General features: G+C 35.8%; 1 protein-coding gene across 2 annotated transcripts in view; it reads left to right on the top strand.

The window, feature by feature from the left end:
* LOC118966927 (OTU domain-containing protein 4-like) overlaps nt 1-14,033 on the top strand; it is a 96,684-nt gene extending 82,651 nt beyond the window's left edge. Inside the window, exon 5 of one of the 2 annotated variants that reach the window (XR_012127612.1) lies at nt 12,986-14,033. The gene's annotated coding sequence lies outside the window, so the exon portion shown is untranslated. Of the gene's footprint in view, nt 1-11,722; nt 11,829-12,985 lie in introns of those variants that run through there. The other variant, XR_012127613.1, reaches the window with a different exon arrangement.
* The last annotated feature ends 5,791 nt before the right edge of the window (nt 14,034-19,824 follow it).

Raw genomic sequence — 19,824 nt, 5'->3', positions numbered from 1 at the left:
AAGTAACCTATGGTAGTAAAGGGAAGAACCAGGATTTAAAATCAGCAGTATAAAAGAGAAATAAGTAAATAATATGCAATAAAAATTTTTGACTGTGAGAAAATAAAACTATTTTAACACAAAGATTCAAGAATATGTCTCTCTCATGGTGTTGGTACATTCTCATTTGTAGAAATGACAGAGAAAGTGGGATATACCAATTGTACATTAGGTTTTTAGTCAGTCTCCTGCTTGGAAATAATCACATTTATCCAAACTATAGAACAAAGGTAACAAAGATGAGTTTAGGGCTGACAGTATTTCTTTATTAATTCACTCATGCCAGTTTTATTGAGGAATGTTTGACAAAATTGTGCATACTTAAAAGTGTACAATGTAATGATTTGATATGCATATACATTATGGAATCCTTACGAAAATCATGAAAAGTAGTGAACAGCAAAGAGTTAACTCATTTCCATGGTGAGAACGCTAAGCTATACTCTGAAACAACTTTAAAGAATACAATAACCAATAGCATGTTATTATCTGTAGACATCCCGCTATACAGTAGATCCTCACAACTTATTCTTGTACTGGAGTTTGTACCCTTTGACATGTATTTCTTCATTTCCCCTTCCAGCTTCTGACAACTACCGATCTATGTGTTTCTATGAAATCGGCACTCTTTTTATTAAATTCCACATACAAGTGATATCCTATATTATCTGTCTTTCAGTTTCTGGCTTCCTTCACCTAACAATGCTCTCCAGGTTCATCCATGTTGTCACAAATGCCGAGATTTCCAACTTTTTCGGGACTGACTAATGTAACATTGTGTGTGTCATCTACACACACACACACACACATATGTATATATACACACACACACACATATACATACACACATATACACACCAGTTTCTTCATCCGTTCGTCAGTCAAAGGGCATTTAATTTCCATATCTTAGCTATTGTGAGTAACGCTGCAGTTAACATGCAGTGAAAATATCTCAAGAGCCTGATCTCATTTCCTTTGGATTTATACCCAGGAGTGGGATTGCTGGACCATGTCATAGTTCTGTTTCAAATTTTATTAAGGAACCTCCCTACTGTGTTCCATAATGTTTATGCCACTTTACATTCCCACTTTCAGTTCAATGGTTCCCTTTTCTCCAAAGCTTCACCAACATTGTTTATCTCTTCTCGTTTTGATAATAGCCATCCTAAGTTGTGTGAGAGAACACCTCATGGTTTTGACTTGCATTTCCCTGATGATTAGTGATGTCCTGCACGTTTTCAAGTACCTGTTGGTTTATTTCTATGTCTTTTTTAGAAAATGTCCATTCAGGTTCTTTGTCCATTTTTTAATTAATTATTTTATTTTGTGCTACTGACTTGTATTAGTCCTTAACACATTTTGAATATTAAGCTGCAAATATTTTTCTCATTTATAGGTCTTCTTTTCAATTTATTTTTATTTCCAGTGGTGTTAAAAAGCTCTTTAGTTTAATGTTGCCTCACTTGTTTGTTTTAGCTTTGGTTGGCTGTATTTTGGTAGCTTACTCAGAAAATCATTCTAAGGTTAAGGGACTTTTTTGCTATTTTCTTATAGGAGTTTTATGATTTCATCCACTAAGCAATAAATATTCTTAGTAACCAGGCCAAGTTTCAATGTCTATAGCAGGTGAATCTTTAGATCTGAATCTTAAGAATAGTTCATACTTCTCTGGGTCTCATGAAATATGGGCAGGGCTCTCTCTTCAAAACCCAGGACAAAAACAACACAGAAAAGTGTGATGATGGAACAGATTTGTCTAGTAACTTATTTTAGAGGTTGAACCAAATATAGATCATCTCGCAGTACGTGTTACTCTTTTCTTTATGGTTATGCAACCATACAGAATCTATGTGAAGATATTTTAAAGGGAATCTTATAAAGGAAGGGTTTATAATTTATATAATCCGTGTGAAATATCATGCTTTGTAACGTACCTATATTGCTTAGCCAAAGCAAACAGAAACATAACTTATCAAAATAACATAATCTTTGCAATAATTCAATAGTGCTTGCTCCAAAAATAATACAGCATGTGAATACACAGGAAATGGCTTAAATAGCTGCTTATTATAAAAATAAATATGCATTTTTTGCAGAACATCACTACAAAAGAAATAGCTTAAATAGCTCTGCTCTCATTTTTTAAAATTCTTACATATAGTCTTTACATATGTTATTAAACAAGGCATGCTTTGTATACCTACGAAAGTAACCATATAAAGAATTGTTTATTTGTAGACTCTGGGCATGTTTTCTTTCTTTTGAGGCAGCCCAGGCATCACTTGCAGGCAAAATATTAACAAGAGTCATCCTTACCAGCTAATGAATAAAGACTTTAAAAAACAGACATGTAACCTCCATGCTCTTATTTACTAAGATGTTTTTCCACACAAATGGCAGCTACATCTTTCATCAACTGTATGATCCTTTTATAATATGATATAATGCTCTGTGAGTCATGATATAAACTATTGTAAAATAAGGTGTAGATGCAGGTTTAAGATGGTAAAGAATAACAATTTGCTCTTTGTAATGACAGTATTCACTGTTCATTTGCTATTTATTTTTGATAATCTAGTGTGGCTTCTTCCAGCCATCTTATTAATGTTTACATGCATTCCCTTGCAGATGTTGGCCTAAAAAGCTATTTCCTGTATGGTTGTTCTACATTAGAAAAGACAGCCCTCCTAATGAGAGAATTGAAAAATTTCTAGTTAGCATATTTGTGCCTTATTTCATGGGACTTATAATCATTATTTTTCAAAATATCCTGGTTCTCTGCTATTGAAAGAAGATATTATATTGAAAATTTGCTGGGTGCAGCTTCTTCTCTAAAGGTGACTCAAGTCATTAAAGTCTGCTCTCTTTTCTTATAAAGCAGCTCCATACTTCAAACTGCTTAGGGATTCTGTCAATTGGAAATGCCCTGGGCTTCACAGGGCTCCTGAGAGTGGCCCATAAGTACACAGTGGTAAAACCAACTGCTTCAAATTGACTTCTGTAATAGAATACCTAACTTATTGATTTGTTTACTGATATACATGTGTGTGTGTATATGGTTACATATATATAGATGTGAGTGTGTATTTGTACATGTATGAATTTATATGTGTATACTTATAAAACCTTTCTAAAGTAAAGATTATTATTTTGGGATAAAATGAAAAAGCAATATAAACATAATTTGCATATGACCTGCACCTAATGAATAGCATATAAAAGTATTTGATTGAGCTGTACTCAAACATGTTTCTCATTTTGAAATTAAAAAGGTTAAATTTAATGTCAAAGCCTGGAGAAATGGAAAATCTGCCAAAAATTCTGTCAAACAAGTACATACTTCAAGTACAATCCACAGTATTAGGAAAATAAGGTTTCCCTTATGTTTTCACACTATTAGAACTTTAGTATACAAAATCACACAAATTTTGATTGCTAATGAAAGTTAAATGTTCAATAAGGAAAAACAATTATTAATGGACCAACATTCACTGGAATAACTTGAGAACTATCAAAATTAGTAAATGAGCCAGTTCTATTGAACAGGCTTCTTATATCCTAGTGAAAACAAGTATTTTTGTTAAAAACAGTTTTGAGTTCAATCCTTTAACTTAACTAACTTACGATCTTTTTCAATACTATTAATATAATTGTAATAATTGAATATTTCTATGTGTTAATTCTTTGAAATTTGCATGGGATAAGGCTATGTTTATTCAGATGTCAGTGACATGAAATACAGATTTCTGTAGGGAGGCAAGAAAAAGTGGATGAAAGACATTAAATTACCATTAGTGCTAATATTTCCCTGATACGTAGGAAAGTAGAAACGAATGTTTTAACTTGTGAAGCAGGAAACAACATGAGATGGATCTTTCTGTGAAAGCCAGTCAAAGATAAATATTTCAAGATAAGAGCACTACTAGTTATCTAAAATTCAAAAATAAAAGGCAAGTACATAAAGAAAGCAATAGAAAATCACACATAAACAGAAACAAATAAATTTAACATTACAGATTTATGTTTGAGGTGCATTTAAATAAAGAATATTTTCTAGAGTTTTTATGAAAACCTTAAAATGTTTAAATTTCTAGTATTTGAATTCTCAAAAAATTTCATCTAAACCTTCTTTCTTCTTCCCAGCCCTGGTTAGTGTTCAGAATTTGGAAGTTTCAAACATATTCCTGAAATGTAGAGAGACATATTATACTGGACTGGCATTTTTGACATGTTTTTAAATTATGCTATTTATATTCCTGTATCCTAAATACAGATGCCATATAATCTACAGTAACACCGGTTATATAATTCAAAGGTTAATCCTACACAAAAACAAAACATGAAAACTTCCCTGTTAAATTGCCTAAATTCTTAAACTAAGTATTAACAGTTTCTAGACTTGTATCTTACTATTGCAGACAAAACAAATTTTGATAAACTGCTTGAATTATTTTTGTCGCTCAAAGTGAACTTGTCTTCCTTTTCATAGTGTATGAATGAAACTGAGTGTTAGTGCAGGATGTGCATCGAAACAACACTGTGGTTTCCTTAAATCCCCCTTCTTTTTTTTGTTATTAATATACACTTACATGAACAACATTGTGGTTGCTATACTGCCTTCCCTGTGCCTCCCTCTGCATTACGTGTGCTAATCATAATACGCCCCATTTTCCCCTCATCCTTCTCTTCCCACCCATTCTCCCTAGTCCCTTTCCCTTTGTTAACTGTTGGTCCATTCTTGGGTTCTGTGCTTCTGCTGCTGTTTTGTTCCTTCTGTTTTTTCTTTGTTCTTATACTCTGCAGATGAGTGAAATCATTCGGTGCTGGTCTTTCTTCGCCTGGCTTATTTCACTGAGCATAATACCCTCCAGCTGCATCCATGTTGTTGTAAATGGTAGGATTTGTTTTCTCCTTACGGCTGAGTAATATTCCATTGTGTGTATGTTCCACATCTTGTTTATCCATTCTTCTACTGATGAGCACCTCGGTTGCTTCCATTTCTTTGCTGTTGTAAATAGTGCAGCAATAAACATAGGGGTGCATATGTCTTTTTCAAACTGGGATCTTGCATTCTTAGGATAAATTCCTAGGAGAAGAATTCCTGGGTCAAATGGTACTTCCATTTTTAGCTTTTGAAGAACCTCTATACTGCTTTCCACGATGGTTTAAATAATTTATATTCCTATCAGCAGTGTAGGAGAGTTCCCCTTTCTCCACATCCTTGCCAACATCTGTTGTTTGTCTTCTGGAAGGTGGCCATCCTAACTGTTGTGAGATGATATCTCATGGAGGTTTTATTTTACATTTCTCTGGTGATTTGTTGTGTGGAGTATCTTTCCATGAGCATGTTGGCCATTTGAATTTCTTCTTTGGACAATGTTCAGATGCTGTGCGCATTTTTTAAGTGGGTTATTTGATTTTTGTTTATTTAGGTGCATGAGCTCTTTGTGTATCTTTTGGATGTCAAACCTTCATCAGATATGTCATTTTTGAATATATTCTTTCATACAGTAGGATGCCATTTCATTCTACTGATTGTGTTATTTGCTGTACAGAAGCTTTTTAGTTATAGTTCCAATTATTCATTTTTGCTTCTTTTTAGCTTGCCTCTGTAGATATGCTCATGAAGAAGTTGCTCCTGTTTATATTCAAGTGTGTTTTGCCTTTATTTTCTTCTAGGAGTTTTATGGTTTCATAAATTACATTCAGGTCTTTGATCCATTTCGAATTTACTTTTGTGTATGGGGTTAGACAGGAATCCAGTTTCATTCTCTTACATGTAGCTGTCCAGTTTTGCCAACACCAGCTGTGGAAGAGGCTGTCATTTCCCAATTGTGTAGCCTTGGCTCCTGTTTCATGTTTAAATTGACCATGTATGCTTGGGTTAATATCTGAACTCTCTGTTTTGTTCAACTTATCTATGGGTCTGTTCTTGTATCAGTACGAGATTGTACTGAATACCGTGACCTTGAAGTTGGGAAGCAAAATCCCCCTGCATTATTCTTCCTTCTCAGGATAGCTTTGGCTCTTTGGGGTCTTTTGTTGTTCCGTATGACTTTTAGAATTATTTGTTCCAGTTCATTGAAGAATGCTGTTGGTATTTTGATAGTGATTGCATTGGATCTATAGATTGCTTTAGGTAGAATGCCATTTTTAACAATATTAATTCTTCCTACCCATGAGCATGGAATGAATTTCCATTTATTAGTGTCCTCTTTAATTTCTCTTAGAAGTGTCTGGTAGCTTTCAGGGTGTAGGTCTTTCACTTTCTTGTTTAGGTTTATTCCTAGGTATTTTATTCTTTTTGATGCAATAGTGAATGGAATTGTTTTCGTGATTTCTCTCTCTGATAGTTCATCATTAGTGTATTAATTTTGTGTCTTGAAAGTGTGCTGAATTCAGATATTAGTTCTCGTAGTTGTGGAGTTAATTCTTTAGAGATTTTTATGCACAATGTCATGTCTTCTGCAGACAGGGACAGTTTGCCTTCTTTCTTACCAATATGGATACCTTTTGTTTCTTTGTGTTTTCTGATTGACATGGCTATGACCTCCAGTGCTATGTTGAGTAGAGGTGGGGAGAGTGGGCATCCTTGTCTTGTTCCTTATCCTAGAGGAAAAATATTCAGCTTCTCAGTGTTCAGTATGATGTTGGCTGTGGGTTTGTCATATACGGCCTTGATTACATTGTGGTTGTTGCTCTGTATACCCATTTTTTAGAGTTTTTAGAATGAATGAATGTTGAATTTTATCAAATGATTTTTCAGCATCTATGCAGTTGATCATGTAATTTTTGCCCTTCTTTTTGTTGATGTGGTGGACTTTCGAACGTTATACCTACTTTGCACCCCTGGGATGAAGCTCACTTGATCACGGTGTATTTTTTAATTTGGTTCACTAATATTTTGTTGAATATTTTTGCATCTGTGTTCATGAAGGATATAGGTCTGTAGTGTTCTTGGTTTGTGGTGTGTTTGCATGGTCTTGATTTTACAGTGATGCCATCTTCATAGAATGAATTGGGAAGTATTCCCTCCTCTTCTGTTTTTTGGAAAACTTTAGGGAGAATGGATATTGTGGGTTCTCTAAATGTCTGATAAATTTCAGCAGTGAATCTGTCAGGTCCAGGCATTTTGTTCTTGTGTAGTTATTATTTAAAGATTCCATTTAATTACTGGTAATCTGTCTGTTTAGATTTTCTCTTTCTTCCTGGGTCAGTCTTGGAAGGTTGTGTTTTCCTACAAAGTTGTCCATTTACTCTCGGTTATCCAGTTCGTTTTCATTTGGATTGTCAATGTATTCTCTAATAATTCTTTGTATTTCTCTCGTGTCCATCATGATTTTTTGTTTCTCATTTCTGATTCTGTTTATGTGTGCAGATTCTCTTTTTCTCTTAATAAGTCTACCTAGGGGTTCATGATTTTGTTTATTTTCTCAGAGAACCAGCTCCTGGGTTCATTAATTTTTTTCTATTGTTTTATTCTTCTAAATCTGATTTATTTCTTCTCTGATCTTTACTATGCCCCTCCTTCTTTTGAATTTGTTGTTCATTTATTCTTATTTTTGCAGTTTCAATAATTGTGAATTTAAACTATTCATTTGAGATTGTTCTTCCTTCTTGAAATAGCCCTGGATTGCTTTATAGTTCCCTCTTAGAATGTCCTTTGCTGCATCCCGCAGAGGTTGGGGTTATGCTGTTGTTTTCATTCGTCTCCATATATTGCTTGATCTCTGTTTTAATTTGGTCATTGATCCATTGATTATTTAAGAGCATGTTGTTAAGCCTCCCTGTGTTTGTGAGCCTTTTTGTTTTCTGTGTATAGTTTATTTCTAGTTTTATACCCTTGTGATCTGTGAAGTTTATTGGTACAATTTCAATCTTTTTAAATTTACTGAGGCTCTTTCTGTGGCCACGTATGTGATCTATTCTTAAAAATGTTCCATGGGTACTTTAGGAGAATATGCATCCTGCTGTTTTTGGGTGTAGATTTCTATAGACGTCTGGTATTTTCTTCAGTTCTAATGTGTTGTTCTATGCCTCTCTCTCCTTACTTATTTTCTGTCTAGTTGGTCTGTCTTTCAGAGTGAGTGGAGTGTTGAAGTCTGCTAGAATAAATGCATTGCATTTTCTTTCCCCTCTTAATTCTGTTGGTATTTGTTTCACATAGGTAGGTGCTCCTGTATTGAGTGCATAGATATGTATAATGGTTATAGCCTTTTGCTGGACTGACCCCTTTATCATTATGAAATGTCCTTTGTCTCTTGTTACTTTCTTTGCTTTGAAGTATTTTTTTGTCTTATACAAGTACTGCAGCACCTGCTTTTTTCTCAGCATTAGTTGCGTGAAATATCTTTTTCCATCCCTTCACTTTTAATCTTTGTATATCTTTCTGTTTGAAGTGGGTCTCTTCTAGGCAGCGTATTCTTGGGTCTTGTTATTTTTTTATCCTTTCAGTTACTTTATGTCTTTTCATTGGTGCATTCAGAACATTTACATTTAGAGTGATTGCCGAGAAGTATGTACTCATTGCCATTGAAGACTTTAGATCCATGGTTGCCAAGGTTCAAGGGTAACTTCCGTACTATCTAAGAGACTAACTTAACTCACTTAGTATGCTATTACAAAAGTGATATAAATGTTCTTTTTTCCCCTCCTTTTCTCCCTGTGCCATTCTTTATATATTAGGTATCATATGCTGTTCTCTTTGTCTATTCCTTTCTTTACCTCTGGTGACAGGTATTAAACCTTAGGAACACTTCCATATAGCAGTTCCTCCAAAATACACTGTAGAAATGGTTTGTGGGAGTTAAATTCTTTCCCCTTTTGCTTATCTGGAAATGATTTAATCCCTTCTTCAAATTTAAATGATAATCTTGCTGGAAAAAGCATTCTTGGTTTGAGTCCCTTCCTCCTCATTGCATTAAATATACCATGTCACTCCCTTCTGTCCTGTAAGTTTTCTGTTGAGAAGTCTTACGATATCCTGATGGATTTTACTTTGTATGTGATCTGATTTCTTTCTTTGGCTGCTTTTAATTGTCATTTCTTATCCTTGATCTTTGCCATTTTAATTATTATATGTCTTGGTGTTATCTTCCTTGGGTCCCTTGTTTTGGGAGATCTGTGGACCTCCATGGCCGGAGAGACTATCTCCTTCCCCAGATTGAGGAAGTTTTCCACAATTACTTCCTCAAAGACACTTTCTATCTCTTCTTTCTCTCTCTTGTTCTGATACCCATATAATACAAATATTATTCTGTTTGGATTGGTCACATAGTTCTGTTTTCTTTCATTCTTTGAGATCCTTTTTCCTTTCTGTGCCTCAGCTTCTTTGTATTCCTCTTCTCTCATTTCTGTCTCGTATATTGTCTCCTCCACCATGTCTATTCTGCTTTTAATACCCTACATTGTGTTCTTCAAAGTTTGGATCTCTGTCCTAAATTCGTTCCTGTGTCCTTGAATATTTTTTCTGTACCTCCATGAGCATGTTAATGATTTTTATTTTGAAATCTCTTTCAGGAAGATTCGTAAAGTTAATTTCATTTGAGTCTTTCTCAGGTTTATTCATAATTTTGTTTTGAAACAGGTTCCTTTGACATTTCATAATTTGTGTTGCCCTCAAGTGCCCAGAAGCCCCACTCTCCAGAGCTACTCAGTCCCTGGTGCAATGTCAGGGGTCACAGAGTAGAGGTGTTTGTGCCTGGGGAGAGGAAAGAGCTTTTCCTGCTCCATGGTTGCTCTGCCTGTCTACACATCCTTAACCAGTGGGCCGAGCACACAGGTGTCATCCTCTATGCTTTGTGTTTGTAGCTGCTGTAGGTGGGGCTTCCTTCTAGCTGGCCTGAATCCATGGCAGGGGTTGCTAGTTTGCAAGCCTGAGTCAGGTGTAGGCTAGCCAGGAGGAAGACAGCACGCTGCATGTCCTGGTGGTGGGTCTTGTATCTTCACAGCCAGCTAGGTGGTTGGAGCGCCTGAAAACCATTTAAGCTCCCACCCTGCTTCACAGATTGCAGCTGGACAATTGTCTACATATTCTTCCTCCTGAGCATTAAGCTCTTTGCAATCCTTGCCCGTTTAGAAGCCCTGTTGCTTTTACGAAGTCTCTCAGACTGCCCACCTACATCCACCACATATGAATCCCTGTTTTCCACAAGCAGCTGGAATCTCCATCTCTCCAGGTATTTCACCTGTCTTTGCTTTCCGAACTCAGTAAATCACCAGGGCACCATGCAATGTAGGTTCATGATCCCAGAGCATGTCCGCAGAGCTAGGTGTTCAGCATTCCCAGGCCTCTACTAACTCCCACTCTGTATTCCTCCCACCTGTGACCTGGTGTAGGGAAAGGGCTTGGGCCCCACCACATCACAGCTTTGGTACATTATCCTCGTCCATGAGGTCTACACTTTTCTCCAGGTGTATGCATTCTGGTGCAGCCTTCTTTCCTTTTGCTCTTTCAATATTAGTTCTGTTAAACTGTATTTTTATAATATATGTGGTTTTACGAGGAGTTCTCTGTCTCACCTCCCACACCACCACATTCAATCCAATAAAAATCTCTGTTGTCTAGTTATTTTAGTAAAATAAGTATAGTTCTTGCTTTAATAATTCTTTTGTGATATACTATTGATAGTATAAAATGCAAATGTTTAATGTCTTAGCAAAGGGTTAAACCCCAAGAATTAATTAAAGTCACTTGATTTGTGTAGTGAGTAACCAGATTGCCCTCCTGAATGTGAGAGAGCTTTATCCAGAAACAACCTCACAGACACACTCAAAATAGTATTTTGCCAAATGTCTGGACACTCCACGGCTCAAGGTGGGACATAAAATTTAGCATCATTATCATATAAGCAGTAGCCAGCATCAGTGAAACCTTGAGCCAAGTGTGCTATATTCATTTTATAACTTTTACCACAGTGTCTAAGTGTCAGTTTGAAAAGAGGAATATGAAACCAGAGATACCAAAGAAGACTCTTGGGAAGGGGCATGGAGGAGAGGGTTTAGCTTGAAATTAGGAGCAAAATAATTCTAGTATAAGGCAATTTAAATTAATCATGACTCCCTAAATATTTCTCTATAGTACTGGGTGTGGCAGTACCATATATAGATATTTTAGACCAACTCATGACTATGTTTTATTTAGGTTAATTCACTGTATTGCCAAACAATTTTCAACCATCTCATTAGGCAGGATCTCTGAAGCCACAATCAATTCTATCAAAAATTCTAATTTATGGTTATATCTAAATATGACCCTTCATGTAAAGCATTGTAATTATTTCTTAGCTTTCTCTAATGCATGAACCAATCGGATAGACTGTACTACAATCTATATTGGCCACCTCCCTTCCTTTCTCCTCTCCCTCCCTCCCACAATCTCATTTACTTTCATTTTTTCTTTTATTACATTAGAGAGTGGTTACAAATGAAAAGGAAGTATGGAGTCTTCTATAGTATCACCACTATACTATTCAGAGTGTACATATAGTACCAGTAATTTACAACCACAAGGTTTGCAGTGCTTTATCTTTTTTTTAACCCTTTCACAAAAATTATGTCACTTATGAAAAGCAATTTCAGTATCAGACAAAATGAAGTAGACCTGAGGGCTTAGGTCTGAATCCATACCTGCTGTTCACTACACAGGAGATCAAAGAGTTCACACAGCCTTTTTTCTCCTCAGATTTCCACCTTCCTCAAAATCCCACTGCTGATGACAGTGTTCATGAGAGAAACCTGTATATTGTGCAGTTCTGTACAAATGTGATGTACGATGAGTTTTTAGGAACAGTTCTATTCTTTTGCTATAGGTGAGAGGGTTTTCCTCTGGGGACATCTGCTACAGTAAGATCATCATGTCTTTGTCAATTGTTTGCTTCAGTCACAAAAGGGCTCTTGGTCTAAACAAGCAAGTTACCTCAGATTTAATGGTATCAGAGCTTCCTAACGGGTATGTCAAACTTGAAATATTTTTCTATTAGGTGAACTCAGTTGCACAGTGACAAACTCAGAGTGGAGCTGATTGTCTTGATTTACCCAGACCCTCCAGTTATTCAGAGACTATCTTTGGCTTCTTCCAGAATATCTATTTAGTGGGCAACATAAATTGCCAACTAGACATGTTTATGTCTACTGCAGAAGTATATTTCATCGCATTGAAAAGGAGATTCTTACTGAGAAACATGTTGGAAATGATAATTGTGCTGTCACAGAAAATGTTTGATCTTATAAATCAGAAAAAAATAGACTTGTATTTTGAGAAATACAAAATGAAACACAGCTGCCTGAAATTTGGACCTGACAAAATACAAGGTAACACTGTGACAGAAGGAAGAATGGAGATATAATATTTGAGAGTCCCACTGTCCCCCCAAAATAATTCCACAGGAGTAACTTTTAGATTACCCTGAATCTAGAGATTGTTGTCCGTTATAAAAGAAACCTTTGCCTTGGTTAATAGAAGATCATGTTTTCCCATAGAGGAAAAAGTTTTTCATCAATTTCTTCCCCTCATCTCAAAGGAATTCAGCATGTTCTCCCCTCAAAGGCACAGCCAGAGCTACCCCTCCCAGGCCTTCAACATAGTACCCAACTTGACATTTTTCAGCCTTTCTCTTAAGGTTTTTTGACTAGAGACCAACTCAACATCAGTTCTGGAGTCATAGGCTGTTGTCACGCACAAAAGCTAGGAAAGAAAATCAACTCAGCTGCTCACTGTGTGGCCCATGAAACAGTTACGGTCTTTCCTTGTATTCTGTAAATATCCCTCTTCAGCCTCACAAGCAACCCTTCCCATGCCCATGCCTCCTGTCACAGGCAATATAAATGCATATGTATCTCTCTCTGGCCTTTTCTGAAATTCAACAAAGTGAAATGTTTTCATATTTTCACTGTGTTAAGAAGTTTCCAAAGTACAAGGTTTCAGTAGAAGACCTTTCTTTTCTAGGAACACTTCATCAAGGTAATAAAGAACCAAGCTTCCAGCTATTGGGATGTTCAATCTTCTGTGCATTGATGACATTGATGTGCCTGATGAAGAAGCCATTTTCAATGCTGTCATGCAGTGGGTAGGTTATGATGTGCAGGGGAGGCAGCAAGACCTGGAAATGCTGCTCTCTTACGTCAGACTGCCCTTACTGCCACCACAGGTAGGGACATCTACCCGTGTAGAACAAACTCTCGTTCTGAACTACCACTTGGCATTAATCCATTTCTTAGTTGCCTGGTTTTATTCAGAGGATTTCTGGTCATTGGAGTGTACAGGATTTTTGAAGGACATATGCAGCCTTTAATTTGCAATATTTATGATGAAGACAGAGAAAACAAGGATTTTTTTTGAAACTCTGCCAGTAATCCCTGAACATCACCATACGCATTAGCTTCCATTTCCTCTCTCACCAGACAGCACTTGTAACAACGAGGGAAAATGCCCAGGTTAACTGTCTTTTTCTGTCTACCTTCTATTCATGGCAATGATAATTGGTACAGTAGCATGTCAGAGGAGACTCTAGGAAGGAGTTAGACTCTGGATGATCACTAGTGACATGGATAATTAGCTGCTGTGATTGAAAGAATACTGTAATAGTTGGATACACTAGACCATCATGATAATAGCATCTTCATCTTGCATGCTGAAGGATCACCCTAAAAATAATTCTAAAAACAAAAACCCTTGTATGAGATTCAGGATTGACAGGTCTCATATTGAATTTTAGTATGTGATGTTTAGGGAAGGTGGAATACAGTCCCACTACATAATTCTACCATTAGTGAAAACCACACTTTTTCTCTGTTGCAAATTGATCAATAGTATGTATCCTTTATGTATCATACATATGAATATATTGCACACTTCATATAGAGCCTCTGGCTAAAGGCTTGAAACATCATCCACATTAGGAGGAGTGACCTTATCTGGACCTAGTGGATCAGCGGTGTCATAGACACTACAAAAATTAATTGATTTTCAACAAAGTTACTAATTAAATATTAGTACTGAAAAAGAATGCTGATTTGCTGATGATTACTCTACATTTTTTTTTCTTTTAAGTGTAAGTTAAATTCCATTTAATGCGGGTAATCTTGAGAATCTATTCATATGGAAAAAAAAACATTGTCCTCCTGGATATAGCAAATTATTCAAGGGGCAAGCAATAGTCACATCAAAAAGAGAAACATTAAAATATACATGTAACTTAGACCCAAGGCTCAGCATCTATGGAAATTTTACACTAATGTTCTTATGTGTATTACTCTCATGAGAAGGTCTATACAATTTAATAGATTTTCTAAGGCAATGCTACTCAAAATGTCCCTGGACCAGCTGCATGCCATTTTTCTGGAAGCTTGTCAGGAACTCAAATTTCTGTTGCCCACCACATATATACCGAAACAATTCCTGGGTACAGGGAGAAGGAATTTGTGTTTGAGCAAGTTCTCCAGATGATTCTAAGGTATGTAAACATGTGAGATGCACTGGTGTAAAGGCTCAGACACATTTAACTCTACACTGCTTAAAGTCAATATGACATTCTTTTAGCGAAGTGCTTAGTTTGGACTTCTCTTACATTATTAGAAGATGGGTAAATTTCCAGCCCATACAACCAGTGGTACCTTAGCCTCCCACCACTGAGCAGGCCTTAGAGCCTAGAATGGGGACTCCTGGGGAGTTCTGCTGATGATGGCAGTGGTGGGTAATGGCATACCGAATACAGGCTTTCCAAAGCAATTTTGAAAGTGACCTTAAACAAATATTCTAGAAACGTAATATATGAAGAGAATGGTAGTAAACTTTTGAAGAATATTTTTGGGAGACAAAATTTACACAGCCCAATTTTCAGACCTATTTTCAGCAGTGTATGCATTAGGAAATGCCTAGGGTCTCACCAGCCAAATAAAAAGAGTGATCCATCAGAGATTATAGGTAAGGTGAGAACAGGTGAGATTTACCAGTGCAGAACAGGAAACTTCAGGTAAGTTTTAGAGAGTGAAACCAGCACCTTCATTACAACAAAGTGATACTCTTCTCAATGTCCTGTGATACTGTGAACCCCAGACTCCAAGGAACAATCTAAGTGATGCTTGATAAATTCTGAAACAAATGTAATTTCCCAGCTGATCTCAGGAAAAATACTATATCTAATATACATCCAATTCATTTAGGGTCTTACTGTCTGTCAGGCAGTGATGGTTTTGCCAGAAAGGACTAGCCATCTACTTTTGATGATGTGTTGCCTTATTCTTAACACATGTACTTCACTGATGTACACATGTACATGTGTACAGATAAAAGGCATCTACTTTCAGAATACTTTACAAAAATGATTTGATGATAAAGATGTGACACCCTGCAGGCACTGCTGTTTCATTTTCACTGGGCATGTTTGCATTCCCTCATCTAAATCCAGCTTACAGGTGGCTACTTAGCCAGCTACATGCAATAGACTGGGAGATGCTTGCTTTGTGTTCATGCACACAGTCCTTCGCTTTGAATGCTTTAAGAAACACATTTCATGAGTGCTTTTTCACGTTCACCCCTTGAGAGTGAATGTGTATGCATTCCAATGATGAATAATACATCAAATCTGTAGAGCACTTTAGCTACTACATGGAGGGCTTTAGACACTTCAGATCATCATTGAACACAAAGTATGTCACTATGCAATTTAAAATATTAAAAGACAGCATTTCTACATTTGAATTAGCTATAGAGTTTTCTCCAAATTTCTCTAAATAAATACGATCTTTCTAATAGTGGGCTCCTCATTTCATATACTGCGAATAATTGCTTTTCAGTTACTGGTGGATCCTGAAGACAGCCCCATGTTTACTGCTAACTTGAATGCCAGAAACCTCTGATAGAAGCTATGAAGTATCACCTCTTACCTGAGAGGAAGGCACATGCTGCAAAGCTCTTGGACCATGCCTAGAAAATTCACTGTGGGAGCTCTTTATGCTGTGGGAGGAATGAATCCTATGAAAGGTAGCAGAACAAGCTAATTAATTGAAAGTATCAATTGAAAGAGATGATGTATTCTAAACACCCTCTGAGTTATGAGGGTTGTATTTAAGCTGTATTAAAATCTTGGCATCTAAACCTAATTTTAGGCTTCTTTATGTAATTTCCTTATGGGAAATAATGTTTTATTAGTGTTGGCTATTCTCTGAACAGGTACTTTTGTGGCGCAAGTTTTAAATATGAGCATTTTCCCTGCAGTATGAGATCTTTTCAAAGAAAACTTATTTAAGGTTTATCATAATGGAACAGACAAGGTCCTCCAGATTAGCTTTTTGTCAGAAATAGAAAAGTGGCCTCCAACACCTTGATGTCATTTTCGTGTTAGGTACTCAAAGGCCAGTCACAAAGGATCTTGAAGTAAAGATAATAAGATCAGTAGTTAAAACCTGGAATAAAGTAATGATTTTATGTAAGAATTTTATCAAAGGGAATAAGGAAATATTTCTGAATCCATCATCACTTTGAACTATTCTAAGAACCTATTTACATATAATTTTTTTACATATAATTCAGTATATATTTTTACATATAATTCAGTAGACCCATGTTTGCCAAAACAGTGGGGCAAGGATTTTGTAGTGAAGAGTTGACTGTTGAGGAAATAAAGTCAAGCTACTTAAAAGTCACCAAATCACATGTGGAAATTTCATTGGACACCTTGTAGAAAATGATGTGAACATCAACGTTCTGTGCTACTAGGAACTTATTCTTCCTTTTGATATGTGTAGTTGTAACTTTAATATGGAAATTGAAGGTGATACAGGAACTAATGCCAATTAATCACAAATCTATAAAACAAGAACTTGCAAATACAATTATTTCCAATGCAGTAGAGTAAACTCAGAAAACGAGTAATCTTCAGAAAACAACAAACAATGAAATTTTATAATTGATTTCAGGTCTGACAACTTGTTATTTTATTGCATTTTACTGAATAGAATGAATAGTAACAGTATGTTGAACGGTGTCTTGTTTGATATTTAAATTAAACAGGTACTAAATAGAAAATGTAAGTTACAGTCATTCTTAGTTTCTGATTAGAAAAAAGAACCTACGTTTCAATGTGAGAGGTGGAAAATGTTGTTGGTGTTTGTTTTGGTTTTGTGTTTGTTTTCTTTTTTTATTGTTACAGAACATGGGAATACGTATTTACAACTCATCAGAGTCTGAAAATGTGTCCCTACCGTCCCTTGACTCCCTTACCACAGTTTTATATGGAAGGACGCAAGAACCAGCTTCTGAGACTTTTTGTGTACCTAGAGCCTGGAAACATAAAAGACCCTGTGGTAAGTTGTAGCCAACTAATATAGTAGTAAAGCTACTCTATTTGATTATCTGATCCTTGATTTGCATTTTGCAAACATCATTTCTAATCCTTGCACTAAGGCTACAAGATAGATTTATCATCTGATTTGGCAGATGAAGTGACTATAAGGTTCTTCAGTTTAGATAGCCAACCCAAGGACAAACACCTAGAAAGACTAGCAATGGAATTCTCACTCAAATCCTATGTTCCTTTTTGCTATATTGCCATTATTTCAGAAGAGAGAGCAACAACAGCAGAACTGATTGCCCTCTCTGAGGGTTTTAGAATCTGTTGAAAAACTGGCATGAGCACTTAGGAACCAAAAAGGGAAAAGGAGAATACCTAAGTATAGCAAAAATATTACCGAGGTAGCATTTATATACATAAATGAGTATTACATTTTAGAATGTACCAATTTTCACTCCTTCATAAAACTTTAAAGAATTTCTGCAGATATGCCTGTTCTTACTCTGTTATTTCTATTACCTTTCTTTTTAAGGTATTTTTTGTACTTACACCTTCTGATGTTTAGGAAAGGTAGTGCTTCCTCAGTCTTTAATTTCCTCTCTGACTCATGCAAGTAACTTGGAATTAGTTGCTAAATATGTATATCACACAAGTGGCTGGGGCTAAATATGACTCCTACAATTTAAAGTAATCAGAAAATCATAAGCATGATCACAGAGTCAAACTTTTTAAACTGGGTTTTTGTACATACAACACAATCAGTAGCTTTTCATTTATTAAAAACAATAAACTCAGATGGTATGGAAAGGGACAAGTTATTTTTAGATCATTTTAAACATAGAGGAAATCACTAAGCTGTCTTAGGTATGCTTTACATTTGAAAAATAATTTTTCCAATTTCCATCTTGGTTATTAGTCAGGAACAACCCTGTTGTACAAAGGAAACTTTTAGTACACTTTAACAGCCTTTCTGAATGACTGGTAAAAAGTACTGCCTACAGAAGTGACGACTTATTATGACATAATGACAATTTATTATGACAGTGATGACAATATGCTATGGCAGAAAACTTGGGTGTTTCAGTACTTGAATAGAAAATTAACTATTAACACATAAAGGAGGTAATAACTCAATGTCATATTGAATATCAATAGTAATAAATAATTTTAGTCTTAATTATAATCATTAGTTTCACCATCATGAAACTTCCTATGAATCAACACCAAAGACCCATTTAAAAGGAATTTGCATTCCTGTTCCTTAGGTCGTTTGCATTTTAGATTAGCATATACACACCCCCAAGCTGAAGTTTCAAAGGGCCCTAATTAATATAAAGAATGGTATAATAATGTGTATAATATATTGAATGATTAAGTAATTAAAACCATAGTGGATGTGTAAATAAGTGAGTGGTAGATTCCAAGGTAATTTTTTGTGTTTGTCACCTGTGTTAGTATTACCAGAAGCATACTGTAGCCAAAGAAGCCATTATGAGCATGTAAGCCATATATATAGCAAATAAACCATTTTATTCTGACACGAATTTGGATTGAGAAGTGGTAAAATTTTCCCGTTGTCTTGCCTGCCAAGTTGGAGAATCACCTGGCCTACTTAACATTACTGTGAGTTGCAATCACTGATTCTAAGCTATAAATTTTAGGTACATCAATAAAATGTGAATGGTGCCAATTCAACATTTTTATCCATGTATTTTTTAACTTTGTCCAATATCCCCTTTAACAGGTCCTATTAGTGAAAAATATGACCTCAGGACCAACAGCTGGCTACATAGTAGCGTAGCCTTAGGTTTCAGTTTGGAGTTTCAGTTATTGATAGTAAGCTCTGTGTCCACGGAGGAAGTGATAGCTTAAAAACCTTAAATACTATGGAATGTTTTGATCCAACTGGCAAAAGCTGGACTGTGATGACTCCCATGTCAACACCTAGGCACGGCTTAGGTGAGAGCTTAGTGTTACATAGTATCTAAAGAATGTGTAGTTGTTAGCAGAGATTTTTTAAAGTATAACCCAGATTGGAATCTGATAAAAGATTATGCCTGTAGAAAAGATTTTATGAAGGGGATTTCCTCTATGCAATTATAGGAGTTTTTTCAAAATGATGGGTAACAGTTAGTAAATAAATAGTTTACCTTAAGCTTCAAAAAAAGTTAGCTTTTCTAAAGAATGTATACTTAGTAAGGATATTTAAAAATTAAATTCAGCTGCAAGTTATTGGATTTAGCCAAACCATTAGCCAAAATGTCTCTAACATGCTGAAAACTTTAAGCTAATAGTAAAACCCTGTCAAACTCTCTCTTGTTTCAGATGTCGTACTTGTGAATCCAATCTCCTTTCTACTGGTATTTTAACCAGGTCTGCTTTAAGGGAGACAAAAACTTTCAGAAGGAATACATTGTTGAGGAACATAAACCGACACCAGGAATTTTTTTCTAAGCTCAGTTTCGAGGAATGAGCACATGGTGATGGAGAGACA

Source organism: Manis javanica, chromosome Y (genome assembly GCF_040802235.1).
Source record: "Manis javanica isolate MJ-LG chromosome Y, MJ_LKY, whole genome shotgun sequence".
Taxonomy (NCBI): domain Eukaryota; kingdom Metazoa; phylum Chordata; class Mammalia; order Pholidota; family Manidae; genus Manis; species Manis javanica.
The sequence above is the reverse complement of the archived record's forward strand: the minus strand, read 5'-3'. Positions and strand labels throughout refer to the sequence as shown.